The 12,159-nt window shown below is 43.5% G+C and overlaps 1 protein-coding gene across 3 annotated transcripts in view; it reads right to left on the bottom strand.

Annotated features, from left to right (window-relative positions):
* Positions 1–12,159, bottom strand: part of LOC107310980 (uncharacterized) — a 334,005-nt gene that overhangs the window by 24,918 nt on the left and 296,928 nt on the right. For all 3 annotated transcript variants that reach the window (XR_014943801.1, XR_014943802.1, XM_085541101.1), the window contains 3 exons: positions 8,218–8,390; positions 2,561–2,746; positions 1,287–1,359 (listed from right to left, as the gene is read on the bottom strand). The gene's annotated coding sequence lies outside the window, so the exon portion shown is untranslated. The remainder of the gene's footprint in view (positions 1–1,286; positions 1,360–2,560; positions 2,747–8,217; positions 8,391–12,159) is intronic.

Below are 12,159 nucleotides of genomic sequence, written 5' to 3'. Positions count from 1 at the left end.
GAGAAACAGGATAGAGTACCAAGCTCCAAAACTACATTCAGTCCCTTATTTTCTTATAAAAAGATGGCACTGAAGCCGGATTATTCCTAGCTCTGAAAGCAGGATGGGCACCAAAGTATACCTCTAAAGCCAAGATGATGAGCTAATCAACTTTGTATTGTTAGAAGAGTCCCCACCTACGCTTTCACACAAAGGACTGATTAGCTCACAGGTATGCAAAACTCTGGGAGGATGCCATCTTTCATCACTACTAGAAGATGTTTAATATATCTTAGGTTGCCAACAATTAAGTGTTTGTATGTGTGTACACAATACACACAGCCACTTGCTCAGCCCCAAAGCTGCACACCACATATGCAACTAATCCACCATGCCTGGGCAGAGCCCTGTGTTGGGCACAGCTCTGCTGCTGCTCAGCTATGTCAATAGGGATCTGCACTGCTGTGTGACAGGACTGCATCAGCCACAGCCTTGCAGCCCGGAGGAAGTGAATGTTAACTGTTTGCCCTGCTTCTGATGGTAGAAGCTGTGACAGAAGCAGTCACAGGTTCAATGTGTCTGCACAGGGAGTGAGGCCATAAGCCTATAGTGCATGACGCACTTCTGCTGTTCTTGCCATATGCTGATGTAAGAAAGCTAAAAGCACTCTGTCCTCCAAGCCGCCGATGGAAATACTGAGCAGTGTCTGAATGCTCTAAAACGCCTTCTTCCCATGTGCAAATGTCCTCCATATAGAAAGGTTCAATAAGGAGCACAGCTGTGAGTGCACTTAATATGACAGCTGAGGCTGGTCAGTGTGATTCCCATTCCAAACCAGGAGCAGTGATATGAAATACTGGCTTGATGTCTGGAGGTGCTCAGCACCTCCTCCTCATCCCTACCTGATGGTCTACACATGGGCTCAGCACTTCTCCCAATAAATGCTGTTTCACATTGTCTCCAATGTTACCTCTATGAAAAAAGCTGTGTGTCTCTAAAGGAAAACAAGCAGGGTGGAGGAATTGGGAAGAACAGTTCTCTGAAGCAATGCATTTCTTCAGTGGTGAAGCTCTATTGTTTGGAGGAATATGTACTTCAAAGCTGCACCCAGTTCATCATTTTGAACAACTGGTATGTATTTGTCCCCCTTTCACTTTCCCTCAGCAGTTCTCAAAAGGCAACACGTTAGAATGATATCTTTACATGTCAGATTAATGTCAGAGGGAAAAGGATAATTTGGGAAAGAAACTCTCTACTCTGGGGAAGAAGAAAGAAACAATATTTGATATCTGTTCTAATGGTCTCACCTTGTATCTCTAGGAAGCAACGTCTTCAGGGCAGCTTTTCTTGCGTGATTCCTCCTTGATTCTTGCTGAAGATCTGCAGGACATCAGGAATGCCAACAAACCACGTTCCCAATTATAAAAAGAATGTGACCAAAAAAGACTCACATTGAAATGTGCATGTGACAAATATGTAATGATACAGATGTTTCCCAAATTCTTTTTTCACTAGCGTGTGAACAGGAGGAGACATGGAAGGGCATCACAAAATTGTATACTTGCAAATAGAATAGCTTTCTTTTCCCGCTCTGATAAGGGAAATATCATCCACCTGCCTTCTAAAGAGCAGAGATGATGAGTCTGTGCTATCTGCATCTCCTCTTCCCATGCATATGTGTGAGGAAAGCTAGTTTGAGTTTGGTAATACAAACTCATAAGGAAATGAAGATGGAGTTAAGCTTGTGGGGAGAAACTATCCTGGAATAACTTTGTCTCCTGCAGACAAAAAATTAATGTCTAAATCCTAAATGATTACATCTCTGTACCTATGGCTTCAGAGGAGTGGTCTCGGTTACACCAGCTGGGCTCCAGTACAGCCCCTTTGCCTGCTGGGAGCTCTCAACCCCAGCCCAACCACTACTGCTTCTTCAAACCACAACCTCTACATTGCCAGATGCTGCTGACAGCACAGCACATTAAGCAAGGCGAAGAAGGAGTTTGTGGAGGCAAACAGCTCCCCTTACTTCCCTCTTGCCTGTGCTTGTACTTAAAGCAGAGAGTTTTTACTTTATAGAAGCCTACATGAAATGACTGTCCTAATCACTGCACTACCTCGATTATCGCCTGCACAAACATTCCCTTCAGATCTACATACTGGCTGGGACAGAAATCACACAATTGATGTTTTGGTTTCCACTACCTTATCTAAATCCAGTTAGTGCTCAAAATGAGACTAAGTCAACAGTCTTAATTGAATGAAAGGGCTGTGAGACAACCTGGAGATTTGCGGCTGTGTATGTCCGTGCATGAGCTAATCACTATGCAAACACTTCACAACAAACAGTACTGGGCTGAGCAGGCTTGGTTTTTCTGTGGTCTGGAAGCTCCTGACATGCTGGGTTTGTGTGAAGCATTGTTGGGGCTGGCAGGAGGATTTAAACAACTTCACAAACAATGTACTGTTAGGGAAAAAAACTGGGGATGGACAATGGAGCAGGCCATGAACAAACACTTCTCCTGGCTGCCTAGATGAGGAGATAGAAGAGACCCTCTAGTAGCGGCAAAAAGTAATTGCTCACTTGTGCCGTTGCTTTCTAGGTATGTGAAATAGCTCTGGTGGCACCCAGCAGCTGGGAGCAGGGAGTTGCTTGATGTCCTCAGCTCATTCCTGGGGAGGCTGCTGCCAAACTGCCGATGCCTCCAGCTTCTAGCCCTTGCAGACATTATAGGTTTTCCAGGCTGCAGTCATGTCATTCCTCCCGGCTCTGCAGCGAAAGAGAGAAAAGTGTATGTTAAATATTTGGGAAGCACCACATTGTGTTCACCTCACCTCTCTTCTTGTCTTTAGTGGAGGCCACGATGAAACTCCTAGGAAAGATCAGTAAAAGCAGTATTACTGCACTGCCTAGGGCCAGGATCAAGTTCCTATTGTGACAGTACTGCACAGTTTCTCCAGAACTGAAGGTCTAAAAAGAGAAAGCCTTACTCTGCAGCTTCAACTTGCCCTGGCAGAACTGCGTCTCTCCTTTTTCTGCCGCCTGCTTAGAGTCTCAGCCTTGGTACCTGATGCAGCTGCTGTTTGGGGAGGCCAGAGGGAAAATGCTCAGGATTGTGCCAGTGGTTTGTCTTAGCCATTACAAGAAGAGAAGCTGAAGCTACAAACTTCCTAAAATAGTCTTTAAATATCTTCTGAAGTGAGATGACTCATTTACTTTCCTGGCTGATAGAACTCTGTAAGGTTATGGAGAACCTGAATCAGGTCACTTGCCAGTGACAGTCCTATGAATATCTAAAGGTGACTTTGCCATGAGTAGTACAAAGACAGCCTCACCATTTTAACTCAGGACTGAACATGATTTTCACTGGAAAGTCTCAGCCCATACTACAGACTGACACCACACCCTGCAAAGGCCACCCACTTGTCACCGTGCTCTTGCTTGGGGCCAGGACATCTGGTTGTAAAAATGCAACTGGTGGTGCCGTCCCCTAAACAAAGGAAGATACTGGACACAGCTAGATCCTTCCTCCCTAAGGGAGGCCATGGGCTGCTGGCTGTTACATTTGTGACCCATTTGACAGTTCTCACCCTTTGGCATGCAGTGCAAGCCAACAGGGCAACTTACCTAACACAGCTAGGAAAGACAGCAAGGATGATTAGCTTTGTGATCAGGTGCTGTGTGGCCAGAGCCAAAAGAAAACTGCTGCTGAGTGCCCAGGTTTCAGGATACAGTAATAACACACAGTGCTATATTTCATTTCTTTAACAAGTGCTGAATATGCAAAGGCTCTTTTCCCAGCTTCTGTCTCCGTCTTGGAAGTGAGGGAAGAGCTGCGTGTATAATTATTTTCAGATGCCATCCACTTTATTGATTATTTGTGTGGGATGCACAAATAATGGCAGCTAATGCCAGGAGCAGAGATAGAATAAAACTCGTTCCCTTTTGGGAAAAGCTGAAATAAAACCATCATATGAATGGGTCATTGAGAACAGGCTGGAATATATTCCCTATAGCCCTTCCGAAAGTTCAAGGGCAGGGGAAAAGAAAAAAAAAAAAAACAACAGAAGAAACTGTCTCTGTGTTCACTAAACTTCTAATATCTGAAAGTGCTTAAAAAAACACGCACGCACTTTCTTTTTTTCATACGATCATGGAAAAACACACTAAGCTTTTGACTCAGTGGTTTTGTTTTTCCAGCGAGTCCTTTCCAGGTTCCACGCGCCATCTCACAGTCACGTCTGCTGGGTGAGCTTGGAGCTAACAAACTTCAGAAGAGCTCTTTGCGATTTTGCCGCATTGAGTTTCAAGTATCGGCTTGCTGGAAGCGCAGCGGAGAGGGAAAAGGGAGGGAAGCGGTGTGAGCTTTGCCAACACACCTGCACAAGCTTTGGGCTCTCCTGGACACTCTGTGCACTAATGATGTATAACCTGTAGAGCCTGGCAACACGCTTTTTGAAGACTAAAACAGACAGACTGTGCGTGCCTCTGATTCCTAATTTCTTAAAACAAGTAATAGCCCCTCCTTCTCCAACCCTGTGCTGTAGGTAAATGCTTGGGATGGAAACTGAGATGTACTCAGCTGGTGAGAACTTCTACCAAGGTAAGGAACGAATGACATTTTAATTATGGTATTCTTAGTCTATGTATTTCCTCTTCTGAAGCAAAAAGGGGGTGGGTGGAGGGGAGAAAATAAAAGAAAGAGTTCATTTCAGCTCCAATGTTCTGCTAATTTGTCTTTTGACTATTAGAGATGCAGCTGGATTCCATTTCTAATCCGCTTTCAAATTTGCTTGAATTAAAATCCCAGATCACTGCTGTGTTTTCAAGTTGAAGTGTGCATAGTAGCCAAAGTTTATATTGCAATTTCTGGAGTTATGGAATGATGAGCTCCAGTAGAGGAAAGTGTGTTGTGTGCCTGAGTCCCGGGGGATAAAAAAAAAGTTGGCATCAGTGTTATTTGGAATTAGAGCTCACTTGTAGAATAAATAGCCTTGAAGTTAATACGCTGGCTACATTTTATATTCAGTTCCACCCACTGGAACCAGCGGGTACAGAAGAGCAAAGGTTGTTGTAGTGGAAAGGTAGGAACTGGAAGTGCTATATGATTATAAAGCCTGGATGTTTCTGAACTTTAATCTGAAATTTTGCAGTTTCTCCTTCAGAGTGGGGCTTAATTTAATAAGAAATTAACTTCCTGACTGAAACAGGACAGCAGTACTGCCCTTGTGTCAAAATACCTGTGCTTTCGCTACATCTATCTGAATCCCAGTCTAAAAGCTGACATTTCTCCTCTGGCATCCTGTTTATATCTAAATTTAATACCATAGTCTTGTTAGACTTTGTCACCTGGGAAACACCATAACTCACATGAAGTTATGAATCCTCATATTCTCTGGGTTTTTATATCTGCCATGACAATTCCCAGCCACTGCCAGGTGAAGCCAGCCAGTATTTATGGAAAATGAACGGACTAATCATTTCCTATAGCAGGACTTGATTATGATATAATTGCAGCTCTTTATGTTGACATCCAAGTGGACAAATACAAGCCAAAAACTGCAGTAAGGGATCCACCCATCTACCACCCAAACGTAAACAAGCCAGTATGGTTAAAAAGAGGACTGGAAGGCAGGAAAATTCATCCAGCTGTACTGTGACCCTTACCTCACACAGAAAGTTCAGCGGTGTTTTTCAATGCCAGCTCTTTTTAAAACAGGGCAAGATGTGTGTTGTTATCAGGAAGAATGGGAGATTATGTTTTGGGTGCTGGTTGTTGTAGGGTCACAACTCGGACTTTCTATGTACTTAAAACCCAGTTCAGCGTGAGCCAAGATTGGCACCACTGTAGTGTGTGCACACCATGATCAGTGTGAATTCCTTTGCTCACACTAGCAGTCATGTGCATGCAAAGGGGAAGGAAGTCTATATGAATACAGCTGGAGATCAGCTGCATAAGAACTGATACAATGGAGAGTCTTCAATTAGAATAAATCAGTATAGAAGTCCCAGCGCTGAGCATACTTTGCTAGTTTACACAGCCTTTGTGAACTACATAGCCCATTCAGAGCAGAGTTTCTTCTGGGTTACAAAGGTTTTTCCTTCAGTAATACTAGTCAATCTCACTCCACAATGAGGATTTCCCTTGCTGACAAAGAGAGAAGGAGAAAAGCTATCTGTGTTTGTTGGGTCTGTCCTGTGACATCACTTGACATCACTGTGATAATTTTCTTTTTCATCTCTGTCCAAGATGGCATAAATTAAACTAAACCATTCCCAAAACTGCATTACCAATAAATGAACAAGCCTGAATGAGACAGCTTCTAGTTTTTGCTGATGCACCTCTGTACGCAGCAATCAATCTGTTCCTCCTTGAGCTGCCACCAAGAGAAAATGGCTGCTGCTGCTCAGCTACAAGTTCTCACTCCTGTTTGGAGGTTTATGAGACCGGCTTGGCCTGAATATAGCCTGTAAGTGCACCTCTGGATATCACAAACCTCCTCAAATGCGTTGGCCAGATGGAGGAAGCTCTCCTGGAGGCTGGAGCAGTTTATACTAGTAGAGGATCTGGCCTGCAAACACCTGCATCTGTGGTATGAGGACAAATAAAGGCCCATACTCCAAACATGGTGCGCTCCTAGGCTCCTAAGCTGTACAAAATCCCATTTCCTTTCTACTTGTGCTAAATGTAAAAACAGAAACAAAGGCACACACCTAAATAAACAGAAAAGCACAGACAACAGAAGAGGAGAGAGGCCCTAGTGCAAGCCCAAAGCCAGCTAGTACAAAGAGATGCTTTCTATTTGCAGTCCTTTGTGTGAGACCTTGCCATATCACGTGGATGAGAATGTGAGTGGGAGACTTGCTGGACAACACTGGTTTTATAAATGTGTCACAACTGCAGAAACACCTGCTTTACATTATTTTTCTTATTGGTCCACAACAAAAACCCTCTCTGGTGAACAGTCCTCAGCAGGCCTTGTTCCTTCCTTCTCTATGGACAGCTCAAGTCAATGGTCTGGAACATCTCAGGATCACACCGGAACCTCACTGAGGAGGAGGTGGAAGTCAGAAGGGAGAAGGGCACTTCTGCATGAAATCATACCAAAATGTTGGCTAGAGGACCAAAACCGCAAGAGACTGCTTCCCATTAGGTGGGGGAGGAGGGGCAGGAAGGTTTCCCAGGGCCAAATGGACAGGTCTTGAAGATCCGTTTTCACCATGAAAACCTTACAGCCCACACCTATGCAACACAAACCACTCCAGTCACCACAAGTTATTACCCTTGGTCTCCACCACTTCCTGAGAAGCTGTAATGGTCTGATACAGTGTCCAATGAAACCAAAGGGATCCTTTCCATTAACTCAATGGACTCTGGATCAGGCCCAACATCTGCTTGGCCCTCTCTGTGCACAGTGCAGCCAATTTATTCTTTATCCATTCCTGGGCCTCTCTCCTTCTTATGGCTGTCATTAGCCACATTAAGCACCACCCCCAGGAAGAATCCATGATTCACGTTGCAGAGACTATGATGGTACCAGGCATGGCTCTTGCCTAGGTCACAAACTAACAGCAATGGGCCAGAAGACACCAGCCATTCACACAGCAATGCACAATGTTCATTTCTTCAGGAATTCATTTCTTCAGGACTTTGCTGAGCCCTTCAATTGCAGCATCCTTTTGTCACCTGTCACACGTGGATTCTCACGCTGTGAAATGCAAGTCATTGCTAAGCAGAGTAATTAGCCTCATAAAGCCAAGCAGCTTCACACAGCAAAAAAGTAGTTATCCGATGTCAAATCTATAGGTGCTTCTGGACAGAGATGCAGATTTGTTTTCGGCTCTACCATTGTGTAATTGAGAACCCCATGCAAAAATCTGCCTCCACAATGTACCCCAAAATCACATGGGTGTGAAAACGTGAGCGTGATGCCTAAGGCCAGATGTGTGGACTGGCAGACTGTTGGCACTGCGCATAGGTACATCTGCATGTCAGGTACTTACTCATCCCTGCATACTTCCCTGATAAAATCTGGATTGCCTAAAGCCTGTATTTTCACTCCAGTTTCCTTATCAAGGTATTTACCATCTCCTGTCTGTGCCTTGCAGACTGAGGGTGTTAAATGCTGCCTTACTGTCAGTGAGCTCAGGCATGCAGGAGCTGCCATACAGGATGGGATTTCTAAGCCCACCAGAGCACGCAGTGGGTGGCTGCTGGCTTAAGCTCAGTAGTATCTCACCTTGTTTGTACCTGGGACATTTCTCTTTTGATCCTGTTGCTGGCTTTCTGCAGTTGGCGGGCTCCTTCTTGTGTTTTGTGTTGTTTATTGTGGTGTTCTCTGGTAGACCCCGACTGCTTTTACAAGCTGCTGTCTCCCATGGAGCATCCTATCACAATGCAGTCATTGTGTGGCTGTACAAAGAGGAGAGTTTTGGATGAAGTCATCTCAGGAGTAACAGAAGTTTATATGGGAAAACCTCTATCTATACACAAATTATTATTATTATTATTATTATTATTATTATTATTATTATTATTATTATTATTATTATTATTACGAAGAAAGTATTTCTTTGTTGCTTTAGATAATAATTCTAAATCCACTACCACAAACGCAAGTATTTTTGGGGCCTCATCAGCTAGGGCATTGGAGGAGGACATGGTTTATTTTGGGACACTGATTCTACAAACAATTCCATGAATAACAACCATGAGCAGAACATTCTAGGAATATTGCTTGGTTTCAATCAGACTTAAAAGGAAACTTCTGGGGCTAAATTAAAACAGAACAAAATGAAACATAATTTGATTTATAAAATGCCACCAAGCTCTATTAGCTCAAAAATGACAGTATAGTTTATAGGACCACATATAAAGAGATTTCTTCTGAAATTTCTGTTCTAGTTGGATGTGTAGAAAAAAGAAGTCAGAACTAACACATGGGGAAAATCACTCAATGACTTGAAATTTCTGTCTTGACACAGGCTGGCTGAATGAAAGGAGTGAACTTCACAACTGCATTTCCTATGGTGAAAAGCAGCTTCCCAGCTGTTACCGTGCTGAGCAAACTTGCTTAGGCCCCACTGCTACACCCCTGCCTATGCTCATTGGATGTGGGATGACACATAATGGGACCCAGGAAAATGACATTCATATTAGATTATTTTGCCTCTTGTGGTTTTTCTGGTGAAAGAGGTTAGACTTGGACCTAAGGCTGTTAGGACGTGCCCTAAAGAGAGTGCTCTGAACCCCACCAGCCAGGGAAAAGGAGCCTTGTCTAACAGCAGCATTTGCAGTGCTGAAGGAAAACTGGGCAGAGTTCAAGGTGCTGTTTTTCCCATTGCTTTGGTTTTAGGAAAAGCCAGCATGGAAATCAGAGAGGGGAGTTCATATCTGAGGTGGTGTTAATTAGGTGTCATGTATAAAGAAGATATGATAGCATGAGTTTCAATGGGAACTGGCTGCCTGGTATCATATCATGCATTCAGCCTTATCCTGTTCTCCATCCTCCCCCCTGATGGTCTGAAGACTGGATAGGCTAAAATCACTTTGGGATACACCTGCTCTTGCTGTGATTTCTACTTGGACCATGCTGTGATTTTTTGGACATGTGCACCTGCCACAAGGCCTGCCTGCATGCCTGGGTGCTGAGTGCCCAGAGCCTGGGGACAAGCAGCTCTGAGAGGCCTCAAGCAAGAAACACAGGAAGGCAGATGCTTTGCAGAGTGCTGAGAATAAAACCTGGGGAACCATGTAGTGTGAGAGAGAAACTAAAAAATTACTCCTGTAGTGAAGAAACCACATAATATATTCAAGATGTCAGAGGTTAGCCGTGGTACATGTGAATCATGCTGCAAATAGCTCACCTTTAACTTTACCGTCGTAATTAGATTACAAAGTTTTTATTATGGCTTTAAATTCTGCTTTTATAGGTTGCTGCCCAGCTGCGCACTTAAATCTGGTTTTATCACACTTTCTGAGCTCATCACATTTAATTCTGCCTCTACAATGCTGGATTAACTTTAAGGGTCGCTGAAGTCAGAAGTCACTCACCCTTGCCCTGCTAATGGATTCACACCACCCCTACGTGGTCCCAAAGAGTGATGTGTACAGTAAACTATATTTATTGGTGCGTTAGAGGGGAAGGGGTGTTGGGTTTGTTTGCTTATTTACTCCACCACTGCACTTAGCTATCAGGATATTTGCACAGATTACTGCATCCACAGGATGATGTTTACCTCCATGTAATAGGCTGATGCAATGAAATCTTCTCAGCAAAGCCAATCTGAGAGCTAAAGAGGAAAATACTGAGGTCTGCCTGTGAGGAGCAGATGGCTGGATAATGAAGTACATAGATTTGTATCATCTGAGGAACTGATCAATTGTCTCCATTCACAAATCCAGAAATCACACCTTGCCGTCACACTCACTCCTGCCAGAAAGCCCAGACCTGGTATTTTATGGATCCTGACTCTGATATTTCAGGAAGCCCCAAGAGGAATAAAAACCCATTCTTTTTCTAAGGATGACTTCTTTGTTTCTAACACCAAGAATGCGTGGCAAGGCACAGATGAAACTCTTCATCTCCACAACATTCATCCTCGGATTTTACCTTGTTCTGTTTTTCTTCTTTGACCAGCATAGATCAGATGGTTTGGTGTTAGATACTACCCAAACAAGATGATTCACTGTCCTGAAAAATTCATCATGTAAATGAGCAAATAAAGGGGAAATCATATTCTTTCCATTAAAAAACAGAGAAATCAGGTGCTGAACATCCAGGTGATTTACATGAAGTCACAACAGGGAGTTTGAAAGGGATCTGGGAAATAAAACTAGCTTCAGTGGAAAGGTCATTTCTCTCTTTCTTGCAGGGGAATACTTTGAATAGAATTAGAATGGACCTGAGCCAGAATTGGACAGCAGGGACTTTAAGGAAAATCAGAGGGCAAAATTCATCACTGAGTAATGCCATGACAATTTGTAACCTTTGCCATTCAGTGACTAGACACAACATCTTGGAAGTGAGGTTAATAATTTTCGGCAATATACAGCCTTCTCCCAAGGAATGTGTGGTGATTACAGCAAAGAATTTCACATGGTCACAAAATATCTATCTTAGAGTCCTGGGCTTATAAAATACTCTATTTCCTCCATTAATTGTGTCCACGTGGAGCTGTAACTAAGTAGCTGAAACAAATAAAACCAAAGTAATATTGTTTCCTTTTAAAATATTTCACTTAATTTGTGGAAGAGGTTTGGGCTCATTAAAAATAGACCATCTCCCACGAGGGCTTTTTTCTTTTCTTCTCCAAGACTCTCCACCAGTCCTTAGTAATGTGTATAGCAGCACATTTCTCTTCAGCACAGCCTGACTGGAGCTGCTCTTCTGTTAGACTCAGCAGCTCCCGTTGTGATCTGCACCGTGGTCAGGCAGCAGTCATTTGACTAAGCAAAAGGAGGCCTTAACATCCTCTGATGCATCACTGCTTTTAGATGACCACTCAGTGTCTCTGACTAAAATTTCCTCCATCTCCAGCTCATTAGGAAATACCATGCCTTTTTCCCTTGTATAGATTTAGCTATCATGAGCTATGCTTTTCGCATGGAAATGACAGTATGTTCCCTGCAACTGATGGTGCAAATAATGCCTAGGCTTCAGCTAGCATCTATGGAGTGGAAGTTATTGAGGCACTTGGCTTCTTCTGGTGAATCTTAGTCTGTTCCCTAATCATTGCAAGCAAGTTATGGGTCAATTACTGGTGAAGTCACACACCTCTGTGTCATCTGTGATAGTTCCATTCCCCAGGCTGATGTCAATCACAAACCACAAAACAAAGCATGTAAAACAGGTAAAGAGCAGCATGGACCAAGGGTGTAAGGCTGCAAGAACAATGTGCAGAGGAGATCAAATGACTCCAGAGTTTCCTTTTGTGCTAAATATCATTTTCCCACCGTCTTCAAGATATCTTTTCCTATTAAGTCCACTCCTAAAGAAAGGTTACTCTAACCAGGGCTCTCTTTAAACAAAAAAGGGTGAAGATCTGGTGATTCCACAAAGTCCCATGTGAACTGTCCCATTGCTGCTGAGCTCTGACCAGGAAAGTGCTCACACTGCAGTGTAATAGGGGCAATGCTGAGACCCAACACAGATGGCTGATGGATCTGATCAAGTTGGGCT

The sequence above is a fragment of the Coturnix japonica genome, chromosome 3, assembly GCF_054131305.1.
Source record: "Coturnix japonica strain WE chromosome 3, WE-NBRP24, whole genome shotgun sequence".
NCBI lineage: Eukaryota > Metazoa > Chordata > Aves > Galliformes > Phasianidae > Coturnix > Coturnix japonica.
The sequence above is the reverse complement of the archived record's forward strand: the minus strand, read 5'-3'. Positions and strand labels throughout refer to the sequence as shown.